At 38.3% G+C, this 19,466-nt stretch overlaps 1 protein-coding gene and 1 non-coding gene across 2 annotated transcripts in view; one reads left to right on the top strand and one right to left on the bottom strand.

The window, feature by feature from the left end:
* The window catches only part of PIK3CB (phosphatidylinositol-4,5-bisphosphate 3-kinase catalytic subunit beta), a 162,594-nt gene that overhangs the window by 107,404 nt on the left and 35,724 nt on the right, over positions 1 to 19,466 (bottom strand). The window lies entirely within an intron of this gene.
* On the top strand, positions 15,132 to 15,234 carry LOC138388872 (U6 spliceosomal RNA). The gene has a single exon (XR_011234346.1). It is a non-coding gene; the product is annotated as a U6 spliceosomal RNA (small nuclear RNA).

Below are 19,466 nucleotides of genomic sequence, written 5' to 3'. Positions count from 1 at the left end.
ATGTAAAAACTTGAATCTAGAAAAAGTTTCAGTGTTAAATAATAAGTGACAGAAAACAAGAGTCACACTAAATTGAGGTTTATTAAGCCAAGATTTTGAGGATGCACCTGGTAAAAGCAAAGCCCACAATGTATCTGTGGTGAACTAGGCTCTCCACAAAATGGGGTGAGAACTTTGCATTTAAAGGAAAAAAGGGTACACAGAAAAAAGGGGAGGGGTGAAGGAGGGGAGCAGTGAGGCAAGGGATGGCATTCCTGTGAAGTTCTATTCCCTACTCAATAAATCCACATAAGGTAAGATGAAAATTCAAAAAAGGGGGTAGAGGAAACAGTCAATGTTGAGATCTTCTCAGGTGGGTAGAAGAGTGATCATCTCTCTTCCTTGGTTTGGATCTGTGGAGATTAACTTGTAATGGCATTTAAGAGTTTATTTAGGCTACAACCTAGGATTGTAGCCTAAGGTTATAATTGACATTCACTCATTTTATAGGAGCTGTATATTCTGAAGGGGCTTTTTTTTTTAAGGGCTGAAGGAAATAAAAAATATTTTACACAAAATTCGTATCTTTGACATATTTTGAGATGGCTGCAGGAAAACAGGAATAATGCACCATGTCTGTCTAGGTGGAGAGGCTGCAGGATAAATTTGTATCTGTAGAGAATCTAATTAAATGCAGCTAGGCCCTGCCTATTTGATCAGGGACAGTTTTGTAGAGAGTTTGACACCCTAAAAGGTCTGAATAAAAACATTTCCTTGAAGGCTGACATTCTGAGGCTTATCTGCACAACAAGCCCAGCTACCAACCAGGCTTCCTTTCTCCCTTCCATACCCAGTTCACAAAAAAAAAAAATCCTGTTTAGTCATTTTCTAAGTCTCCTAATTTCTTAAAAGAGGACTTCTGTGCCTCACTGGGGAGAGGACAGCAGGGCTTGTGTGACTCAGTTCCAGGCTCAGTTCTCCCTTTTGGTGAAATGGATTTACGGGGGTCCTGAGATCATTTCTCCTTTACACATGTAAAAAGCAAAATATACAAACATGAAAAAATTTCAAATAATCTAACTGACCAACCGGCAAGGAATAGCTAAACTGATATATCCATGTGATACAGTATTCAAACTGAAGTTTATTGTGCATGATGTTTATAAATGACATGAAAAAGAGGAAAATATAAAACAATGCAAACAGTATAATTACAATTGAAAAGAAAAAAAGGACAACTTAATGCACAGAAATTAATGGAAAGAAAGACACTAATAAAATTCAAAAGTAACTATAAATAAACATTTCTTTTTTTCAATGTTTCTTTAATGAAGGCATACAGTTTATAAACTCTTTTAAAATTTCTATTATTCAGGACACTTTGAATAAGTCCAAAAGGACTCAGGTTAGAGTCTGGTTATCTATTTTTAATGTCTGTGTACATTAATCTTTTTAAACTACAGATTTACATACTTAATATTTAATCTAACTATAAATAGGATATATTTATTAATACTCAGCATACCTCTATAAGACAAAATTTTTCATTGTAAGCCAGGTTTATTTCAATAGCCATGAATGCAGCACAGTTTTTAAAAACCACAATACATATATTTAATATATCAAAATGACTTCTGTGACTACCCTAGACACAGATAAAATTAACTCTTATCTTACTTAAGGAATTCCTTCCTCCCCGCCCCCTTAAAGAGACAGAGTCTTGCTCTGTCCTCCAGGCTGGAGTACAGTGGCAAGACCACTACAACCTTCAACTCCTGGGCTCCAGGGATCCTCCTGCCTCAGCCTCCCCAGTAGCTGGGACTACAAGCACGCACTATTGTACTTGGTTCTTTACTCTGTTCTAATTATAAATGGTTAAAATTCAGTCTTACTTTTTTTTTTTTTGAGACAGAGTCTCACTTTGTTGCCCTGGCTAGAGTGCCATGGCGTCAGCCTCGCTCACAGCAACCTCAAACTACTGGGCTCAAGCAATCCTGCCTCAGCCTCCCGAGTAGCTGGGACTACAGGCATGTGCCACCATGCCCGGCTAATTTTTTTCTACATATTTTTAGTTGTCCAGCTAATTTTTTTCTATTTTTAGTTGAGACGGGGTCTCCCTCTTGCTCAGGCTGGTCTCAAACTCCTGAGCTCAAACAATCCGCCCACCTCGGGCTCCCAGAGTGCTGGGATTACAGGCGTGAGCCACTGCGCCTGGCCCCAGTCTAACTTTATAAAATAGTCTTTAAGTATTTAACTTTTCATTCTATTATTACCTCTTTTTAATCTGGTATAAGGGTCATCAATATTGGACCAGATCTTCAGAGATTTCATTTTTCAAAACACTATGAGGTTCTTTTGATAATATGGTTTCAGGTACATATTTTGTAAAGCTAGTTGTTATACCGGTTGGACTGTATGACCTAATTACTTAATCTCTCTGAGCTCCAGTTTCCTAATAAAAAAAAGAATATGAATGAAGAATATGAAAAGCAAAGAATAGTAATATCCACCTTGCAGAGTTAGTGTACGGATTAAATGAAATAGTACATACAGAAAAGCACCTTGCATAACATTTGACATTTAAAAAGCACTCAATAAATAAGGACTAACATTAATTTACCTGGGGAAATTAATATTAATAAGATCTATCTCTTTCCCATGAAAGGAAGAGTCATGCCTCTTATTCACAGCATACAACCATCGGCCCTGATTGCTAAGTGTGACAGCAATTAGGGCAGTGTTTCTTAAAAGATGTTCTCCAATGACCTATTAGGTGGTTTGCTCAGGTGAACTTCCCCAAATTAAATATAGTTTCAACAGAAATCCCACAAAATAGTTCTGTGCTACCAGAGCTATATTGTTTAATTTCTCAGTTAAAGTGATGCTGTGAGAAGTAGCAAATGTATTTTTATTTCATTTCTGCTATAGAGTTTACTCGTTAACTTTATTTTTACTGTTACTATTGCCTTGCATCATTCATTTATGGCTCAAAAAGAGTTCAAAGAAGAGACCAAAATTAGAAGCATAATTCACAATTACATTCCTTGTGGCAAAAACAAATACAATTTACACAACTGCTAAAAAGTTTCCAAAACCTAAGATAAAGTTAACAGCAATGCTCAGAAAGAAAACAGAGTAAGTTACTACAAAATTCCTTTATCAAATTATAATACTGAACACTGCATAATATAAATAGCATGTGACAAAGCAATTCATATCACTTGTGTATATATTAGTAGAAATGGGCCAGGCACAGTGGCTCACGCCTGTAATCCTAGCACTCTGGGAGGCCGAGACGGGAGGACCGCTAGATGACAGGAGTTCGAGACCAGCCTGAACAAGAGCGAGACCCCATCTCTACGAAAAATAGAAATTATCTGGACAACTAAAAATATATATAGAAAATATTTGCCGGGCATGGTGGCGCATGGCTGTAGTCCCAGCTACTTGGGAGGCTGAGGCAGGAGGATCACTTGAGCTCGGGAGTTTGAGGTTTCTGTGAGCTAGGCTGATGCCACGGCACTCACTCTAGCCTGGGCAACAAAGCGAGACTCTGCCTCAAAAAAAAAAAAAATTAGTAGAAATGTTGCTTTATGGGGTGCCTATCATATAGTACCTATCTCAGGGAAAAGTGCTCAGTGATTTTTTTGTTCTTTTAATGAATGAAAAGTCATGCAATAGGAGTAAAGATTTTCCATTTAGTTTGTTACTCTGTGAGCCATGATATAGAATCAAAAGTGGCACCAATATGTACTCATGAAATTTGAGTTGTCAACACACACCCCTGTCAGTCTGTACTTGCAGTCAATGTAGTCAACAGTGATCTAAACAATCCTCTGTTGAGGATTTTATGTGATAGGTGTAAACAGTGGACTATGTTTTATTACAGTTGTGCCTGAGTATTTACATAATTGAGATGCATAATATTTTCATAACAAATGACCTTCCTTTAGATTACAGTTAGAACAACATATTTTACTGTATGTGTAGGTGGATTACACTATCTGTAAGTTTTATTTCAATATTGTAAAGCAAGCATTTAAACAAACATGCTACTAAAAAGAGGTTTGAATCCAACAGGGTTTAGAATCACCGGTATAAACTTCTTTCAGGTTATTTATACAGCTTGCCAAACTTCCTAGAAAGGAGCTTTCTAGAAAGGTTATAACAATTTGTGTTCCCACTACAGTACTCATTAATAGAGCTGTATAAGAGCTGTTTAATCTTGTTAAATCACCAAAAGGCAAAAAGGTTCTTGTGATTTAATTTGCATTACTGATTACTTATAAAACTTTTTTCATACTTACTGAAATCTGTATTTCTACTTAAATTAACTGTTATTTGTTGCCAGCTTTGGAGAATCAGTGTTTTTCATTTCTAATTAGTAAGGTGTCTTTCTCTAGTGAGTATTTTATGTGATAGAGATTTAGGCTCTCCAAAATTACTTGAATTAACACTAATTCCAGGGGCCTGTGATTTCTCTATGGTCTGAGGATACCAACCCACTTCATCTACAAAGAGATTCCTAGATGGTTTTCACTGTAGATTATATCTTGAAGATCACCCAGAGCAGCAGAATCTCAGCAGTAGCATATATGCTTTGTGACAGATTCAGAAATGCAGTGAATCTCAAAATCCATGGGAACATCTGAACACAGGGTGCTCTATAATTCATACTTTTTACCCTAGTATTTTTCTTGCTCCTTCCATGAATATCACTGACTGAATAACAAATAAACCACATAAATTAGCATTGCTTACTTAAAAGGCATTAGAGAATTTTAAATAATTCACCTTCTCAACAAATTTTTAAAAATCGTTATTGTCAGATAAAAGTATAAAGAGAAATTTAGATATATAATCCATAAAAAACACTGGGACTCCAACGGGAAGGAGGATCATTATTGGTATTATTTCATCAGACTATAAAAGCTAATTAAAAAAATTTTTTTTTTTTTGAGACAGTCTCACTCTGTTGCCCTTGGTAGAGTGCAGGGGTGTCCTCATAGCTCCCAGCAACCTCAAACTCCTGGGCTCAAGCGATCCTCCTGCCTCAGCCTCTCCAGTAGCTTGGATTACAGGCAAGTGCCATGATGCCCAGCTAATTTTTCTATTTTTAGTAGAGGCGGGGGTCTTGCTCTTGCTCAGGCTGGTCTTGAACTCCTGAGCTCAAGCGATCCTTGCACCTCAGCCTCCAAGCCTGCTAGGATTACAGGTATGAGCCAGTGCCCAGCAGAGAAAATTCTAATTCAGTAGATTCTCAGATCTAAAGAATGTTAAGAATTCTCCCACAAAGGGTATAAAAAACAAAATCTCCCAGCACTTTGGGAGGCCCAGGAAGGAGGATCACTTGAGGCCAGGAGTTCTAGACTAGCCTGGGCAACATATTGAGACATCATCTCTACAAAAAAATTTAAAAATTAGCCAGGCATGGTGTGACACGCCTGTAGTCCCAGATACTCAGGAGACTGAAGCAGCAGGATTGCTTCAGCTCAGGAGTTCCAGTCTGCAGTGAGCTGTGATTGCACCACTGTACTCCAGCCTAGATGTCAGAGTGAGACCCTGTCTCTAAAAATAATTTAAATAAATAAAATTGAAAAAGAAAAGTCATATTACTATTTCATTTTTAAAATTTTTTCTTTTATAATGCCAAATATCAGATTTTTTTCTTTCTTATTTCAAAATAGACAACTAGCCACTTGAAGATACTTCACTTAAAATTATTTAAGTGGTCTATGTGTGGTAGCTCACACCTGTAATCCCAGCACTTTGGTAGGCCCAGGCTGTAGCGGACCTCTTGAGCCCAGGAGTTTAAGGTTAGCCTGGGCAACATAGTAAGACCCCATCTTATTGAAAAAAGAATTAGCCTGGTATAGTGTCCCACGCCTGGTGCCAGCTGCTCAAGAGGCTGAGGGAGGAGGATCACTTGAGCCCAGGAGTTCAAGCTTACAGTGAGCTATGACTGCACCATTGCATTCCAGCCTGGGTGACAGAGCAAGACTCTGTCTCTAAAAAATAAAATTATTTAAATAGTCTTGCTTCAAATATTTAATTTTTTACTAAGTAATGCTAATAAATCTTTTCAGAATTCTAGTTTTCAGTTTAGTTTATCTTATTTTTTTCTAATCTAAATGTTAAATCATAGGTACTCTAACATCAACAACAAATTATTCCAAATGAATATATATTTCCAAAAAAGATATATTTCATCTCCATTGTCTTCTCTCAGCACTCCTTTCCTGAAGCCCAAATGAATAGGATTTGGGAAAAGGGACGTGTCACTAATTGTTAAGCCTATTTCAATCAATGGTTGACAATAATCATGTTTTGGGATAAAAATGATTATTTCCCTAAATAGCTAAAATTAATAGGACAAAGACTTACTACTAATATCTAGTATATAATATAGAGACCTTCTTGACGGCCAGGCAGGATGACTCATGCCTGTAATCCCAGCATTTTGGGAGGCCAAGGCAGGAGGATCACTTGAGACCAGGAGTTAAAGACCAGCCTGGGCACCCCTGTCTCTATAAAACAAATTTTAAAATTAGCCAGGCATAGTGGCACGCACCTGTAGTTCTAGCTACTTAGGAGGCTGAGGTGGGAGGATTGCTTGAGCACAGAAATTCAAGGCAGCAGTGAGCTATGATGGCACCAGTGTACTTAGGCAACAAAACAAGATACTATCTCAAAAATATATATATATATACACACACATATATATATATGTATACACACACACAACTATTATGTACCTATAATAATTTAAAATAAAAATTTTTTAAATATATACATACACATAAAGAAAGAAAGAAAGAAAGAGAGAGAGAGATTTTCTTTAGCCTTTCCAGATACAGCTAAAGGAATTTCCTCTAGATAATAGGAAAGTACTTTCTGGTTTTAAACTTTTGTTTTGTTTTTTTTTTTTTTGAGATAGCACCTTGCTCTGTTGCCCAGGTTAGAGTATTGCAGCATAATCGCAGCTCACTGCAACCTCAAACTCCTAGGCACAAATGATCACCCTGCCTCAGCCTCCTGAGTAGCTCCGACTACAGGTGCATGCCACCACCAGGCCCAGCTAATTTTTCGTATTTTTTGTAGAGACAGGGCTTCCTATGTTGCTCAGGCTGGTCTCGAACTGCCAGCCTCAAGCAATCCTCCCGCCCCAGCCCCACAAAATGCTAGAATTACAGGCCTGAGCCACCTTGTCTTGACTTTAAACATTGTTGTTTAAAAAAATACATAAACAAAAAATACCCAACATGTACCTATACAGTTCAGTGAATTACTGGAAAGCAAACACCTATTGCAAAGCAAACCACTGTCCAAGTCAAGAAATAGAACACTGTCAGCATCTCAGGAGACTGCTTGGAAATCGCTCGCAGAGAGCAGCAACTCCTTCCCTCTCCTTAACCTCCCACCTCCAATCTGACTTATTCGGTAAGCTCCTTTTTGTTTTTTAATCATTTTCGGTAACACGATAGGACTGAAGTAAATATCCAAATAATTCCAGCTAATTGGATACATTTTTACACCTATCATCCAAATACATACTTTAAACAAAAGTCCCATTGTCTGGATGACTGCTTCTGTGTCTCACATCAGTGGTGATGGGTCCAACGGACAAACTGGGGTATGTGCTTTTGAACGTCAACAAATCTTCCTTCCAGAAATGGTATCCAATCAATACTGGTTCTTGTTTACAACTAACATGATGACAATCAGGAATGACTGTTTGTGTAGCAAAGGATACCCACATGTAACTGCAGTGAGAGTGAGTCATGAGCCAAATTGTAAAAGTGTGCGGTGTTGCTGGTGAGTAACTAACCAACAGCCCTCACATCTAGGAACTGAACCAGTGCCAGAAAGCCATCTGGATGGCAAACAGTAACACGAGAAGAATTTTAAATAGCTTACAGCTGTATAAAAAGCACTACTCAAGGCTCTGAACCTTTTAGTTATTTCTGTCTGCTGTCATATTGAAAATAAGTTTTAATACATAAAAATTAAACGAGCATCCTATAAAGGCTGGCATTTCCCCCAAGCCATTTCAGGATTACTCCTTTGCACACTGATTTAAGTTTGGTATGTGCAAGTATTTATCATTCGTTTTAAACCTTTTCCTTGGAGACCAATTTTCCTCCTAAGCTATCCAGCCATGAATGACAAAATGCTTCTGTGTGTAGCTTTCATTTCTCTCTTACTACTGACATTAAAGAGGGAAGGAGAGCTAAAAAAAAAAAATTGAAGAGGTATCTGTCCTTGGTGCCAAGTCTTCTTTCACTGCCTATTCTCTCTAGAAGACACAGTAAGCTAGGAGAGGCAGGCTGACAGTATTATCTCAGTGCTAGGCCTTGATCAAGGAGAAGAGAGGGAATTGCAGAGGGACAACGAAGGAGAAATTATTGGGCTTCAAGTTAACGAATATTTAGTAAGCACTCATTCTGTTTAAGATATCGTATCACACACTTGATTGGGGGATGAGGGGATTACAAAAATAAAACATGGCGCAGTCTGCATCCCAGCCTATACGAGTACTTACATCTGCTGAGAGAGACAAGTGGGAGGCATGTCTGTTCTGTTTTGTTCAGATGGTGCTGATTCTTTTACTATTGAGGGGAATAATACACAGGGAAAGACAGCAAAGGCTTACCATGACTGGTTGCAGTGTTTTCTACTTCAACTTCCCAGAGCCTCAACCACAAGAGATGAGGATGGAATACTGGGAGAGGAAAGTACTTGCCTGAATTTTACAAGGGTATGGGATGGCAGTGTGTGAGGATTAGGATACCTCACCTATAAAGCTGAGGCAGCACTACAGTATCGCTGTTATGAAACTCCCTCATTGCATCACTGCCCCAGTCTACAACCTGTGCACATGGAATGAGTACTGAAAGTTACATGGTTTGGAGTATAACAATTAATCATGTCACTATGTCTAAGAGCCCAAAAAATCTGACATCTTTTTCTGTTTATGCTTTAAATTCAGCTTTTGGATACTGTACTGTATTCAATTTATAACATTATAATTGATATTTAGTTTCAAAAACCTCAAATATAGCATTCTGTTAAACACAGATTAATTTTTTTACACCACACACACCCCCCACACACACCACATGCACACATACCACACACACCTCTCACCAAACACACCCTCACCATACACACACACCCAAATACAGATTAATTTTTGACTCTCTTCTTAATTCTTAATACACCATTTCAAATGTTGCTTTGTTGGGGAGTAAGGTTTTCATTTTACTAATTTATACCACCTACATTGCTTACTTTCACAAATGAATTTTTGACTAAGAACAAAAAGCTGGAAATGACATTAGTATCCATTTCACCATTATTAAAATACCAAAATACTTTACTATAAAATATATCTCCTGATTGAATGTAGCTACTAAAACAAACCTACACTTGTTCTCGATTTTTTTTTAAGCAATAGTGATTATTAGACGTCCATTTGACTTTACTTTTCAATTCTAAAACTGACACTATCTGGAAATTGTGGAAATACTCTCAAGGGATTAAAATGTATTGGATAAAACATTAGCAATGAAAAGAAGCTTTAAGAATCTAAATAATCTAACAGAGTATTGAAAACTAGCTCAAAAAGACATGTAATTATATGATAAAGAGCTCTGTTGTCATGACCTGCGGTGATTTTAAAACATGGTCCCCAAATTCTTTTACATTCCTCCCATAGAGAGCTAAAGAGCACGTTCCCTCTGCTTGAATCCAGGCTCTGTGAAGGCTTGACCAATTGAATGCAGCAGAGGTAATGCTCTACCAATTTCCACACCCAGGTTTAAGAAGCTACAGCTTCCATTTGCTCTCTCTTAAGACACCTGCTTGTGAGATGCTCACTCTTAGAAGGTAGCCACCATGCGGTAAGAAAGAAAAGCACAGGACTCCTGGAGAGGCCATGAGTAAGGTGTTTTGACCAACCCCAGCTGACAGCCAACACCAAGAGCAAGACCTCTGAGTGAAGAAGCCTTCTATAACTCCATCCCTCAGAATTCACATTGCTCCACCTAGGCCAAAGAAAAGTTGACCCTGCTGTGCCCCATCCAAACTCCTGACCACAGAGCCAGGGCAAAACAAGATGGATGTTTTACACCATTAAGTTTTGGGATGGTTTGTTACAGCAAAAGATAAGTGCAACAGACCTATTAGATTGAGATCAAATATGCAACTACTTCAGCCAGGAGTTAATTCATTGTATCTTAAAAATATATATAGATAGATCGATAGATACATACATACATACATACATACACACTTCTTTATGTATATATATAATATATATAATTCTTTATATATATAAATCTGTAAAATTAGACATTTCTTATAAGAAATATTTTCTTCTAATATACATATAGCTTCAGCATATCATCAGCAAACAAGTTTATTGCTGAAATCAGAATCAAAATTCTACTGAAATTTAAACAGAATTGAGAACTAAAATTATAACTATTATTTTGTAGGAATTAAAAAACTAAAATTAAATTGCTTTAATCTTTAATGTTGCTATCATTTTCAAAGAAAAAGGCAGTATAGATTAAATGAGTTCTTAAAATCATGTCTCCAAAAAAAAATGAAACTTCCATTACCCAACTTTGGTCTATATCAAACTTCAATTACAAAAGCCATCAAGACAATTTCCTTGAACTCATAATTGCTAACACCATACAAATTTATAAATAAACTGATGCCAACTTTCTTAATTAGATGTTTTTAAATATATTTAAAATTCTTATATTTTCCAAAGAAAATGTAGAATATTTAAACAAGTTCTTCATTACATATTCTAAAAGCAACTAATACCATAGTAACACATTTGCCTACAACTTGGTACTGGCACATAACCTCAGATTTATTTCATCTCACATAATAAGCTTTCATTTGCTGCTATAAGACCATGAGGCAGTTTGTACCCAGGACCTGAGTAAAGCTACAGAGCAGACAATGATTAAAACTATTTTTAGCACCTTATATTCCCTCAAAACTGAAGTTGAACCAAGGTAAATAGAGAAACAACGGAAACACTTTGTGTCTTTTAACTTTGATTTAAGGAAGAAGAGTATGTATGTTATAAATCTTCCCAGTATACATCCCTTATCTTATACCTTAGAAACTGAGACCTACAAAAATAAGATGGCTATACAAAGGTCACTATGACAAAGACTGCTTTTTTTTTTTTCTTTTCTTTTTTTTTTTTTTTTTTTTTTTTGAGACACTCTTGCTCTGCCAAACCTTTGGTAGAGTGCAGTGACATCATCATACTTCATTGCAACATCAAACTCCTGGGCTCAAGCAATCCTCCTGCCTCAGCCTCCTGAGTAGCTGGGACTACAGGTGCATGCCACCATGCCCGGCTAATTTTTTCTGTTTTTAGTAGAGATGGGGTCTTGCTCTTGCTCAGGCTGGTCTTGGAACTCCCAACCTCAAGCAATCCTCCTACCTCAGCCTCCCAGAGTGCTAGGATTACAGGCATGAGCCACCAACCCCGGCAAGATGGCTTTTCTTTTTCCACTTATGGTATTGTGGCTGGGTACTTGGCAGACTACACATTCCAATTTCCTGTGCAGTTAGAAGTAGCCATGTACTAAGTTCTCTCCAATAGAATGTTGAGTGGAAAAGATCTGGGCCACTCCAGGTCAAGACTTTTAAGAAAGTTGGTGTGTTACTTATACCTCCTCTTTCCTCTTCCCACTCTCAATATTTCCCTTCCGTATCTATGGGAGGACGGGTGACTACTCTGTTACACCACTGGTCATAGAAGATGACAGTCACAAGATGGAAGAAACCACTTGGAAGAGAACCACCCACCAAAGAGGACCATCCACCTTAACTGTTCCATGAGTGAGAAATAAATGTCTATTGTGTTTGAACTATTATTCATTTTCATTCTGTTATAGAAATTTGGCCTTTACTATTATATTTAGTTAAACACATAGTCTAGGTAGCTGCAAGGCCATGATCAAAACCCACACATCTTCGCTCAGTAAAAGTCAGTCCACCATCACTGCGTTTTCCTTATCACCCTTCTCAACCAAAAAGAATTGTGAAGAGAAGTGGAGGGTAAAAATGATGAGACTACCATTAACGGCACCAGAAAATTATTCACTTCTGAAACTCAACACCTTTCATCCTTATTCATTACTTGGCACAATGTATTTTAGAATTCCCTGGTAGAAATTAACACACTGACAGTTCTTTCTCCTCTTACCATTTTCTGACTAGATTATATTTTCACAAACAATTGTAGAGGCACAAAGTATATAAATTTGAGGCAGGTAAAGCCAAAATGGTGATATTTTAAGGGACTTGAAGGAAGAGAGGAAATTAACGAGGCCACAAAGAAAGAACATATGCAAAGACCTGAGAAGCTTAAGCATTTGATGAATTCAAAGAAGACATTAAGAACATAAAGAGGCAGAGAACAATGGCTGAATTGTCATAGAGTCTGGCTGGATCCAGAACGTCCTAGGTCATAATTAGGTGTTGCTCTTGGTGCAAAAGAACAAGAAGAGACCCAGTGAAGAGTGGTTAAGTAGATTAAAAAAAAAGAAAAGAAAAACCGAACAAATAGGCATGGTGCAGTGGGCACCATGGCACACACCTATAATCCCAACACTTATGGCTATGATCATGCCACTTGCACTCCAGCCTGGATAACAGAGCAAGACCTTATCTCAAATAAATAAACACACACATAAATAACAAACAATTTTTGTAAGTTGCAGTGTGAAAATGAATATATAAAGAACATAAACCCAACAGCAAAATGGGCAAAATAATTAAACAGACATTTCCCAGAAGCCCAAATAACCCACAAATATATGGAGGAAAATGTTCAATCTCAGTAGTCATCGAGGAAATGTAAATTAAAACCACACTGAGATGCCATTTCATAGATCACTGCTGGTGGGAGAAAAAAGTGATTTAACTCCTTCCAAAAACAATTTGGCATCAAAAATTCCATTATGAGGTATAATATTCTAGGAAAACACTTATTTGAGGATATGACATGTACATGAACGTTTAGGGTGGAATTTTTCATAATAACCAAAAGCTAGGCGTAACATAAATGTACATTCATAAAATAGATCAATAATTATACTGAATATTTTACAATAGAAAAAATTAATAAATGTAGCTACATACTATTAATATTAATGAACCTTACGAACAATATTGAGAAGCAAAAAGAGACTGTGATTAGATTTACTGAAGTATAAATAACAAAGTTAAATATTGTTCAGAAATACAAACACAGGTGGTAAAGTTATTTTCTAAAAAAGAAAATAACACAAAAGTTAGCAAAATGTTTCTTGGAGAGAGGGAGGAAGATATGATAAAGGAAGATAAATAAGATTGCCCTTGGCCAGGCATGGTGGCTCGCTCACGCCTGTAATCCTAGCACTCTTGGAGGCCAAGGCAGGCGGATTGTTTGAGCTCAGGAGTTCCAGACCAGCCTGAGCAAGAGTGAGACCCCGTCTCTACTAAAAATAGAAAGAAATTATATGGACAGCTAAAATATATATAGAAAAATTAGCCGAGCATGGTGGCACATGCCTGTAGTCCCAGCTACTCGGGAGGCTGAGGCAGAGGGATCACTTGAGCCCAGGAGTTTGAGGTTGCTGTGAGCTAGGCTGATGCCACAGCACTCTAGCCCGGGCACCAGAGTGAGACTCTGTTTCAAAAAAAAAGATTAGCCCAGCTGTTACACACAAGTTTTTGTTTTTTTTAACAGTTTTTTAAATTATAAATATCAGTTTTCGTGTGCTTTTCTGTATATTCCTAAATTTCTTTTTTTTTTTTTTTTTTTTTTTTTTTTTTTTTTTTTTTGAGACAGAGTCTCACTCTGTTGCCCAGGCTAGAGTGAGTGCCGTGGCGTCAGCCTAGCTCACAGCAACCTCAAACTCCTGAGCTCAAGCGATCCTTCTGTCTCAGCCTCCCGAGTAGCTGGGACTACAGGCATGCACCACCACGCCCGGCTAATTTTTTTCTATATATATTTTTAGCTGTCCATATAATTTCTTTCTATTTTTAGTAGAGATGGGGTCTCGCTCTTGCTCAGGCTGGTCTCGAACTCCTGAGCTCAAACGATCCGCCCACCTCGGCCTCCCAGAGTGCTAGGATTACAGGCGTGAGCCACCGCGCCCGGCCCTAAATTTCATGCTATTTAAAAAATGAATTAATAGCAATAACATATGTAAAGCCCTAGGCAGCATCTGACATGAAGAACACGTTTGATGGGAACCCATTTCCCATTCCACTAAGCCTACAACCTCAGTGTTGGTGGTAACCAAAACCAAGCTCCAGATTTCTGTCACTTGCAGCTGCTCCTCTTCTAGCGCTGTTCAAACCTAAGAATTCTGATCATCTTCATGTCCCCACCACTTAAGAATTTTCCCTTTTTCTCCAGATTCTAGGAGGAAATAGACATTAGCAGCTACCCCAAGGATTTGTGATCTTGCTAAACTCTGTTCATGACACCCTTGATGATATCTATATAGTAAGTTCCTGAATGACAGGAACTGGCCCTTTCATCTTTGTGTTCCACACAGTGCCTGATACACAACAGGCCCTCAGTAACTATTTGCTAAGTGATGAATAAATAAACACATTACGGAGCTAAGCTACCAGTAGAAAATAAAGATTAAAGTTTAAAATCAGAGGCCAGGAGTTCGAGAACAGCTCCATCTCTACAAAAAATAGAAAAATTAGCTGGGCATGGTGGCATGTGCCTATAGTCCCAGCTCGTCAGGAAGCTGAAGCAAGAAGAGTCCCTGAGCCCAGGTATTTGAGGTTGCAGTGAGCTATGATGATATACCACTGTATGCTACCCCGGGCAATAGAGTGAGACCCTGTCTCAAAAAAAAAAAAAAAAAAAGATTAAAATCAGGCTGGTGCTTATTCATTTTTCCCAGGCCCCTTCACAGTTTTAAAGAAACAAGTCTCCCTTGGGTGTGCAGGAGCAAGCAGAAAGACGGCTTCAAGGATTGCTTTAAAATCTTTCCTCACAAAAATGACAGATTTGCAGTCATGAGCTATACATAATAACCTCCACTCATTAATAATCCTTAAAACTTTGAATAAAAAATTTAGATCCTGTACTTGCTTCAGCAACACCTATATTAAAATTGGAACAATATTAAAATTGGCATAATACAGAGATTAGCATGGTCCTGGTACAAGGATGACATGAAAATTCATGAAGCATTCCATATTTTTAAAAATGAAAAAGAAAATTTGGCTAGGAACAGTGGTTCACACCTATAATCCTAGCACTTCTAGAAGGCTAAAGCAGGAGGATCATTTGAGGTCAGGAGTTCGAGATCAGCCGGATAATGACCGAGACCCCATCTTTGCAAAAAACAGAAAAATTATCCAGGTATGGTGGCACACTTGCATAGTCCCAACTATTCAGGAGGCTGAGGCAGGAGGATTGCTTGAGCCCAGGAGTTTGAGATTGCAGTGAGCTATGATAAACGCACCACTGCACTCTAGCTGGGGCGACAGAGCAAGACTCTGTCTCAAACAAACAGACAAATAAATAAATAGAATATTTGGATCCTTTTTGAAAATAACAGTGTTTTTCTAATTAAATTTTAAATATTATATATTTCATAAAATTACACTTAAAATGTACTCTATGTATTATGCATAAAATTAGTTACCCTCCACATAAACAAAACTATATTTAACAACATATGTGACTATTTAACATGCTTTTATGTTGAAAAACTGTATTGACATCAACAAGGCAGTCATTTATACTGCCCTTTATGTATTACTTCCTCTATCATGTGGCAGTCAAAAGGCTGAGATGCTTGTAGCAAAGAAAACAGTTTTCAAAGGTCATGCGATGAAAACAGCCACAATTTCTTTCACAATTCTCCTTATTGTTATGAGCTAAAATAAAATCTTAAGCCCCCACAGCTGACTGAATGTACCTCCTCTTGGCCAAGGGGACCCCAGAAATACCCTAAAGCTGAGTAGCTGGCCCTGAGAAGTGAGGTTGACAGGCCTCCTCATGCCCCCCCTCCCTTCTTGGAGATATCCTTTGTAACTCATTAACAAGCTTAATCCCCAGGTTTTTCCTAGCTCAGGGGGAAAAAAAAAAAAAACAAACACGCTTAAACCACACCTGTAGGTCATCGATTTACTTAACAGATGACTTGAGTCTGGGTACATGTTCCTTGGCTAGTCTCTGATTAACAGACTTCCTCATCTTAAAACATTCCAAGCCTTTAGACAAAGCTTCATTTCTTTAACCAATTACGAATCAAAGAATCTTTAAGGCCTGGGCAGGTGGCTCACGCCTGTAATCCAGAGGCTAAGGTGGGAGGATGGCTTGAGGTCAGGAGTTCAACATCAGCCTTAGCAAGAGTGAGACCCCCATCTCTACTAAAAATAGAAAAAAATAGCCAGGCATGGTGGCGCATGCCTCTAGTCCCAGCTACTCTGGAAGCTGAGGCAGGAGGATCGCTTAGGCCCAGGAGTGTGAGGTTGCTGTGAGCTAGGCTGATGCCACGTCACTCTAGCCCAGTTAACAGACTGAGACTCTGTCTCAAAAAGAATCTTTAAACCCACCTGTAATCTGTAATGTCCCCCTTGAGATGTCCTGTCTTTTACAGAACCAAACCAATGTACGCCTTCCATGTATTGACTTATGACTTCACATGTAATTCCAGTCTCCCTGAAATGTATTAACATAAAACCAAACTGTAACCCAACCATGGTGAGATCACTAGCTCAAGGCTTCTTGGGCATGGCTCTCTGGGCCATGGTCACACATATGTTTTTAAGTTCCTTACAGAGTTTGGGTTGTTTTCTGTTAACACTGTCTGTGGCAAACTATATGACAATCTGACCACTTATCTTCTGAGTAAAAGCAAAAAGTACATCACATTATCAAAGGACCAGAAACAGTAGGTACTCAACATTATCATCTTTATGAATGGTTTTCCTAACTGCATAATCATCCATACACATCAGCAAAAAAGAACCCCAAGGCAAAGACAAAGAACTGGAGGAAGAGGAACTAGTAAAAACTAGAAGACCAAGTTTAAACATGTCACTGTTTATTTACAGTATTCATGTAACATGATAAGGAGCTTCAAGAGTAAACCTTGTCAAGCTAAAACACACCATTTACCAAGGAAAAAGCTTCATTATAACAATATTGAAGACAGTAAGATCATCCTTCAAAATTTCCATATCTTAATGACAACTGCAAACAAGATGCAAAGCTTCAAAAGCCTTTCTTTAGCAGCCGTAATCCTATCACTTCTTTTTCCTTTAATAGCTTTTATTGGTCTATTATCCATGTGAATAGGCAATATATTTTCCAGTTACACAGGCAGTGAATCAGTCAACATCAACGTGAAAATTTCCCCAGCTCCTTATAAAATTTCCAAACTTAAAGTTAATACGTGTATTCTAAAAAAAAAAAAAAAAAAAAAAAAGCCAATCTAGCTCATTTAATTATCTTGTCCTATCCTGGAAGATAAAAATTCATGCCTACTATTAAAAAACACACATAAAAACATTATGCCAAGTGAAATAAATCAGAAACAAAAGGACAAATATTGTATGATTCCACTTATACAAGGCTCCTAGAGTAGAAAAGTCAAATTCATAGAGACAGAAAACACAACAGTGGTTATCAGAGATTACAGAGAAGGGGCAATGGGAAGTTATTATTTAATGGGTATGGAGTTTTGGTTTGGGATGATGAGAAAATTCTGGAGATGAATAGTGGTAATGTATTTAATGACACTGAATTGTACACTTAAAAATGGTTAAAATGGTAAATTTCACATTATGTTCATTTTACCACGATTTTTTAAAAAACTCAAATCCCAAAAAACTCATTCATCAGGAACTACAGGCCCTCTGTACCTCCAACTCACCTTTCTCTACTCTTCCTACCTCCCTCTGCTATTCAAAATCGGTTTTATTGTATACCCTCTTCTCTTATCACCTTCAGATACTTCAAATACCTGGCCTCATGGTTCTTTCGCCACAAGTTACACCTCTCAGCCATATTCTTGCCTTTCACTCCCCCATATCCTCACTCCTGGATCTTCATCCCCATCATCACACAGAAAAAAACACAAAGGCCTGATCATGGTCTGCAACTTGACTCGAGCCTCTACCACCTTCACAATGCTGATGTCAGCTCCTACTACCTCCTCCCTCACTCCATTCCAGCCACACTGGCCCTCTTACTACTCCCAGAACACAACCAACACAGTCCAGCCTCAAAGCCTCTGTATTTAAGTTCCTTCAGTCCAGAATGTTCCACCTCCCCTATCCAAAATATCTACATGGCCTACTCCCTTACTTCATTTAGAGTTGTCAGCTCAAATGTCACCTAATCAGAGAGCTTTCTTAACTACACCTTGCAAAATAATAAATCTACCCTTCCCATCAATGTGTGTCTACTTTCCCTAATATATTTCTGTACCTTTTTTTTTTTTTGAGACAGAGTCTCACTCTGTCGCCTGGGCTAGAATGCCATAGCATCAGCCTAGCTCACAACAACCTCAACTCCTGGGCTCAAGCGATCCTTCTGCCTCAGCTTCCCAAGTAGCTGGGACTACAGATGCACGCCATTATGCCCAGCTAGTTTTTTCTGTTTTCAGTAGAGATGGGGTCTCACTCTTGCTCAGGCTGGTCTCAAATTCCTGACCTCAAGTGATCCTCCCGCCTCAACCTCCCGGAGTGCTAGGATTACAGGTGTGAGCCACCTCGCCCTGCCTTATTTCTGTATCTTAATGACAACTACAAACAAAGTGGAAACCCTAAAAAGAGCACTCATCACCACCCGACATATCATCCAGTCAGCCCTCCTTATCTGTGGGTTCCACATCTATGGATCCAACCAACTACGATCAAGAAAATACTTGGAGGGGGTTGTACTTGTACTAAACAACTACTGACTTTTGTCTTGTCATTATACCCTAAATAATACAATAATTATTTACATAGTATTTACATTGTATTAGGCTGTTATAAGTAATTAGAAATAATTTAAAGTATATGAGAAAATATGCATAGATAGTATGCAAATACTATGACATCTTATATCAGGGACTTGAGCATCCCTAGACTTTGGTATCCTTGGGGGTCTTGGAACCAATTCTCCATAGATACCAAGGGACAACTGTATACCTTTCCCACCCTCATCAGAATATTAACTCCATAAGAAAAGGGCGTCTAGGCTGGGCGTGGTGGCTCACACCTGTAATCCTAGCACTCTGGGAGGCCGAGGCGGATGGATCCTTTGAGCTCAGAAGTTCAAAACCAGCCTGAGCAAGAGCGAGACCCCGTCTCTACTAAAAAAAATAGAAAGAAATTAGCTGGACAACTAAAAATATATAGAAAAAATTAGCCGGGCATGGTGGCGCATGCCTGTAGTCCCAGCTACTCGGGAGGCTGAGGCAGTAGGATCGCTT

The sequence above is a fragment of the Eulemur rufifrons genome, chromosome 7 (assembly GCF_041146395.1).
Source record: "Eulemur rufifrons isolate Redbay chromosome 7, OSU_ERuf_1, whole genome shotgun sequence".
NCBI lineage: Eukaryota > Metazoa > Chordata > Mammalia > Primates > Lemuridae > Eulemur > Eulemur rufifrons.
The sequence above is the reverse complement of the archived record's forward strand: the minus strand, read 5'-3'. Positions and strand labels throughout refer to the sequence as shown.